This window comes from Mesoplodon bidens (assembly GCF_964165515.1).
Source record: "Mesoplodon bidens genome assembly, chromosome: 3".
NCBI classification, from domain to species: Eukaryota; Metazoa; Chordata; class Mammalia; order Artiodactyla; family Ziphiidae; genus Mesoplodon; species Mesoplodon bidens.
In genome coordinates, this window is record NC_138178.1 from 22195216 (window position 1) to 22201215 (window position 6000).

Below are 6000 nucleotides of genomic sequence, written 5' to 3' on the forward strand. Positions count from 1 at the left end.
GTAATTTATTACTAATTTTTGAATTTTAGTTGAGTTCTTCTTATGAGCTTCTATCAGGTCCAATATCTACCGTAGTTGAGAAGTGCTTGCATTCAGTGTCTCCTTGAAGGTGCCTTTCTACTTATGTTTGGGGTTATTTTGGTGCCTTGGGACCTCAGCTCTGTGATGAAAAGCATTGATTCAGGAAAACATTGATTATTCAGATTATGTGCCATTTTCTATTGAGAGGTTGGAGCAACACTCTCTTCATCTAACCTAAGATGAAGCTGGAACACTTCTAAGACACTAAATTTTGCGTACGTAGTTACTTAACAATTGGTAAATGAAAAAGATACCTGAAACAACAACACGTTTTTATTTTAAGAAAGAAATGCATTTAAGGCTACATATTACCCGCCACCTAAATGTTATAATATCGTATGATTTTAACATTTAAAACTGCCATTATTCTTTAGTTCTAATTAATTCATAGTTTATTTTGTTGCTTATTTTTAATTATGGGTAGTTAGGAGCATATAATTTTTGTGAGTGACATTTTTCACAAAATTTGTATCACACCACTATATTATTTTAAATTTTAATTCTTTCACTTATCAATATAACTTGATTATTCTTCTATACCATTAAATGTTTCTCAAAATCATTTTAATCTCATAACATTTTGTCCAAAATGCCATTTTAAAGAAAAATAACAGGAAAAGTATAATTTTTCTAAAAATCTAAACATATTTAATCTTTTGGATAAGTGGTTTCATTAACTTTACCTTTCTTTGAAATGACTGCCACTTCACTGCTTATTAAAAAAATATATTTACTTGGTTCTGAATCAAAGGTTGTAAATGTTTCATTTAATAATAGCACTGCAATCTTGAATAGCTATTTTCCAAAGTAGATATATAAATTGCCAATAAGCACATGAAAAGATGCTCAATATTACTAATCGTATTAGGAAAACTTAAGGAAACATGAACCAAAACTAAAATAAGGTATCACTTCACATTCATTAGGATGATTATTATTATAAAAACAACAAAGAACAACAACAAAGCATTGAAAACAACAAGTGTTGGTGATGATATGGAAAAACCGGAACTTTTGTTTATTGCTGGTGGGGATGTAGAATGGTAAAGCTTCTGTGGGAAACAGGATGGCTGTTCCTCAAAAACTTAAATATTGAATCACCATATGATTGAGCAATTTTACATTTTTTATTGAAGTACAGTTAACAATATTGTGTTAATTTCTGCTGTACAGCAAAGTGATTCAGTTATATATACATATATATAGTTATACTTTTTAAAATTCTTTTCATTATGGTGAAAAGATGCTTTTTATATGCTTTTCATTATCACAGGATATTGAATATAGTTCCCTGTGCTATACAGCAGGACTTTGTTGTTTATCCATTCTCTATATAATACTTTGCACCTGCTAATCCCAAACTCCCAATCCTTCCCTCCTCCACCCTCCTTCCCCCTTGGCAACCACAAGGCTGTTCTCTATGTCTATGAGTCTGGTTCTGTTTTGTAGATAAGTTCATTTGTGTCATATTTTAGATTCCACATATAGTGATATCATATGTACTTGTCTTTCTCTTTCTGACTTACTTCACTTTGTATGATAATCTCTAGGTCCATCCATGTTGCTGGAAATGGCATTATTTCCTTCTTTTTTTATAGCTGAGTAGTATTCCATTGTATATATGTACCCCATCTTCTTTATTCATTCATCTGTTGATTGACATTTAGGTTGTTTCCATATCTTGGCTATTGTAAATAGTGCTGTTGTGAACATTGAGGTGCATGTATCTTTTTGAATTAATAAATATTGTCCAGATATATGCCCAGGAGTGGGATTGCTGTGATCCAGCAATTTTACTTCTGGGTATATACCCAAACAAAGTGAAAGCAGGGACTCAGATATTTGCCTACCAGTGTCCAGTGTTTGTAGCAGGATGATTCACAAGAACCACAAGGCAGAAACAACTCCAATGTCCACTGATGAATGAATGTATAGATATAAAGTGCTATCTAAATACAGTGCAATATTACTCAGACTTAAAAAGGAAATTCTGATACATGCTACATTATGGATGTATAATGATGACATTATTCTAAGTGAGAAAAGCCAGATACAAAAGCATAAATTTCATATGATTCCACTTACATGAGATACCTAGAGTAGTCAAATTCAGAGCGACAGAAAGTACACTGGAGATTTGCGGGGACTGGAGGGGGTCTAGAACGGATAATTATTGTTTAGTGGTTATAGAGATTCAGTTTGAAAGATGAAAAATGTCTGGAACTGGATGGTGGTAATGGTTGTACAACAATATGAATGTACTTAATGCAAGTGAACTGTATACTTAAAAATGATTAAAATAGTAAGTTTATATTATGTATACTTTACCATGATAGAAAAGTACTTCTGTTCAGGTATAATTATGAACAAAACTTTATTTGTTGTTACTAATAAATTATCACTAGAACATGACATAAAAACTATCATCCACTAAATAAGAAAGCTAACCCACAATAACCAACTGTAATAATACTAACTATAACTTTCTTCGAAATACCAATAATTCTCGTCTATTACCACAGAGAGAAATAGTGACATTTTATTTTATTTATTCTTGCTTTAAAAAGAGATTTTGATTAGATATGTGAGGAAAAAATGGCCTACTAGCATAAAAGCAAATAATTCTTTCTTAAATTTGACATTCAAAATCATAAAGATGAGAGAAAATGCATTAAGTGGCCAGTTAGGAAAAATTTATGATTCTGAGAACTTATGAAAAATCTTAAATATAATTTGAACGTAGCTTTATAATTATGCAATTCCTTATATTCTTAAATAGCTAGGTTGCATATTAAGTCTAATGTATAAATTGTAGGAGCAAACAAAAGTCTGCTAAACACTTTAAACTGTAAACAACATTACCTTAATTAATTGTGTATTACACTCTCATGATTTTTTTTTTCTTCTTGATAAAACCTGTTTTTTTTTTCGGTACACGGGCCTCTCACTGTTGTGGCCTCTCCTGTTGTGGAGCACAGGCTCCGGACGCACAGGCTCACCGGCCATGGCTCATGGGCCTAGCCGCTCCGCGGCATGTGGGATCTTCCCGGACCAGGGCACGAACCCATGTCCCCTGCATCGGCAGGCGGACTCTCAACCACTGCGCCACCAGGGAAGCCCAAAACCCGTTTTTTTAAAGGACTTAGTTTAAGAAGATAGGTGTTTCATTTCCTTTTCAGAGACTATTCTTGGTCTCATATTCAAGTTCCCCACTTCTGTCACTATTTTTTCAATATAGATGTTATCCTTGAAGAACTGGTTAATTTTACACTTATATAATTACATTTTACAACTATTACAATTTATAAGTATAATGTTTTATAATAATCACTGAGATTTGAAGGGTGGGGAGCCTAGGCAAATGAGAGTAAAATTTAATAATGATGGCTCCACCCTAAAGCTAATGTCACAAAAATCCTGTAAATGCTAAATAGCTTTATTCTTTCTCTAAAGCTCTGCTTGCCTTTTCTGATTCCATCAGTATACTGGTCCATTTAGCAACAGCATTCATTTCCAGAGCATATTCAAAGTATGCAGCTAATAGTACCCATCAAGCAAATTCTATGCTTGGAATAGCCCCAGAATCTATGTTGGCTAAACTTGTTGGGGTAGGGAGTGGTAGTGATATGGAGAAACTGGCAGAAGAAGATAAATGGGATATATCTATAACTATATATCTGCTCTGTTTCTACATTATTCCATTGTACCTCCAATAATATGGAGTTTCTCTTTTTCAATATCATTATTTTCTTTAAGTGCTTAGGGACAGAGAAACAGTGAGTTGATCAGAAATAATTGGGAGTTCTCATCCAGATGATAGGAAAGCAGGTACAAATTGGAAATCATCTCATCAATCACACACCCAGAATTCACTGCTAATTGGAGTCATTATCATTCAACAATCAGTTGACAAGATTAGTGATGCAAGAGAAGCTCTGCAAACCTGTTCACATCACCTCTTTTCCCACCATGAATAGGGATGCTCTCACTCTAGCAACTTAGCCATTCATCTCTTTGTCTCCACTACCGTTTCTCTCTACTTTTGTTACTTATCCTACTGAACCATCTGCTTCCAAATCTTTCACTTTGCTTTACATTCAGGGCTCTTGGACAGAATAAATGAATGTTAGCACCATCCAAAATGGATCATCCATACTGAATATGAATGTTTCACGGCACAGTCTACCTATCCTGCAGCAAGTGTGCCTGTTTCTGCAACATTCATTTCATCCTGGATATTAATAATAATGATAATAAAAACTTTTTATTGAGTTTTATGTGCCAGAGACTCTTTTAAGAATTTTAAATATATTACTCAATTTAATCTGTACCATGATGCTCTCAGGTGGTTGCTGTTAATATCTCCAGGTCTCAGAGCCAGAGAGAATCTAAATAAGTGAGCCATGGTTTTATGCCTAATAAGTGTCAAATCTGGGATTTTAACCCAGTATTTTGGATCCAGAGTTGTAACTTTGAATGGTGATGGTATACTGCTTCTCTAGGACTCTTTGTTCCTCGGTAAATAAGGATTCCTTTTAAGACTCAGTTCTGTATATACTCAGTTCTGTATATACTCAGTTCTGTATATGTTACCTTTCATATTATACAAAATATTGTAACTTAGGCACTGTGGACCATCTTCTCTGGCTTTACTCTCAGAAGGGCACTGGGTGAATAATAGACCCAACTCCTTTAGAAAAAAAAAATATTTTTCTGCATTGTAAATTCCCTGATGGTAGTAGCTATATTTTATATAGTTTTCATGCCAAACCTTCCTAGCACAGTGGCTTGTGCATGAAGATAATTCAAGAAAATACTAGAGGAATGAGGGGGAAGACAACTAGCATTTTACGTGCCTACTATACCCAGGCACAGTCCTGGGTACCAACTAAACCTAAGAAGATGAGTATGCCATGAGTTCCTTGTTAAGAAATGATAACATCACATTATCTGTATTCTACAATGAGAGAGAGAGAGGGAAAAAATTGCAAAGATGTAAAGTAACTTAACTAGATCACATCATTTATAAAACAATGTGTTGAATATATTCTTGGAGCCAGTCACTATTCTGAATACATGGACATTATTTAATCTTTTCAGCTTTATGAGGGAGGTATTATAAACCATGGATTGTTATTTACCAACATTGTCTTCTATGCATAAGATACCATTAGCATTGTAGAAGAGAAGCCAAGAACTATATTTTTCCTGGAATCCTTTTATCTGGAGGGTTCTGCCTTAGAGTTTTCCAATAAGAAGAAAGTGAGAGGCTTGGGAAGCAGAATGGAGGAGAGTCTGTTATTCTTAGGAGATAGTGGTGGGCAAAGGCAGCCTCTTTTCAGACCTCTTCATAAGCTCTGGCTTATCAACTCACCGCAGGAACTCCTGTTTCTCTGGATCTGCAGCTACAGCCTTCTTATCTAGATCTTTACTACCCCCTCCTTCTCCCAACTTTATATGTCCTAATCCCTCTATTACATTGTTTTATCTCTACAAACATTGTAGTGGCTTTGTTTTTTCCTCACTGGACCCAATTTTTAACCTTCATTTTACAGACAGGGCAACTGTGTCAAAAGCAGTTTAAAAACTTTCTAATTGGCACCAGTTAGGAAATGGTGAACATGAGACATAAACTCCCAAAAATTCTGTCCCTAGAGCCATTGCCATTACACAGTAAGATTTACTGCCACTCTTTTATATTAGAAAATAGGATTCTAAACCAGCTTCAGCTGACTCAAGATTCTGATCTTTTTATCACACTATTTTTTCTCTAGGCAAGTAACTATTTAATGGAGTTAAAAATGAGCTTAATTTTAGGAAAGGATGTGAAAAGTATTTGTTTAATCAGAAACTTAGTGAAACTTGGGTCAACACAGTGGTAGTACTCTTAATATTTGAATCATGAGATTCTTTGGTCCA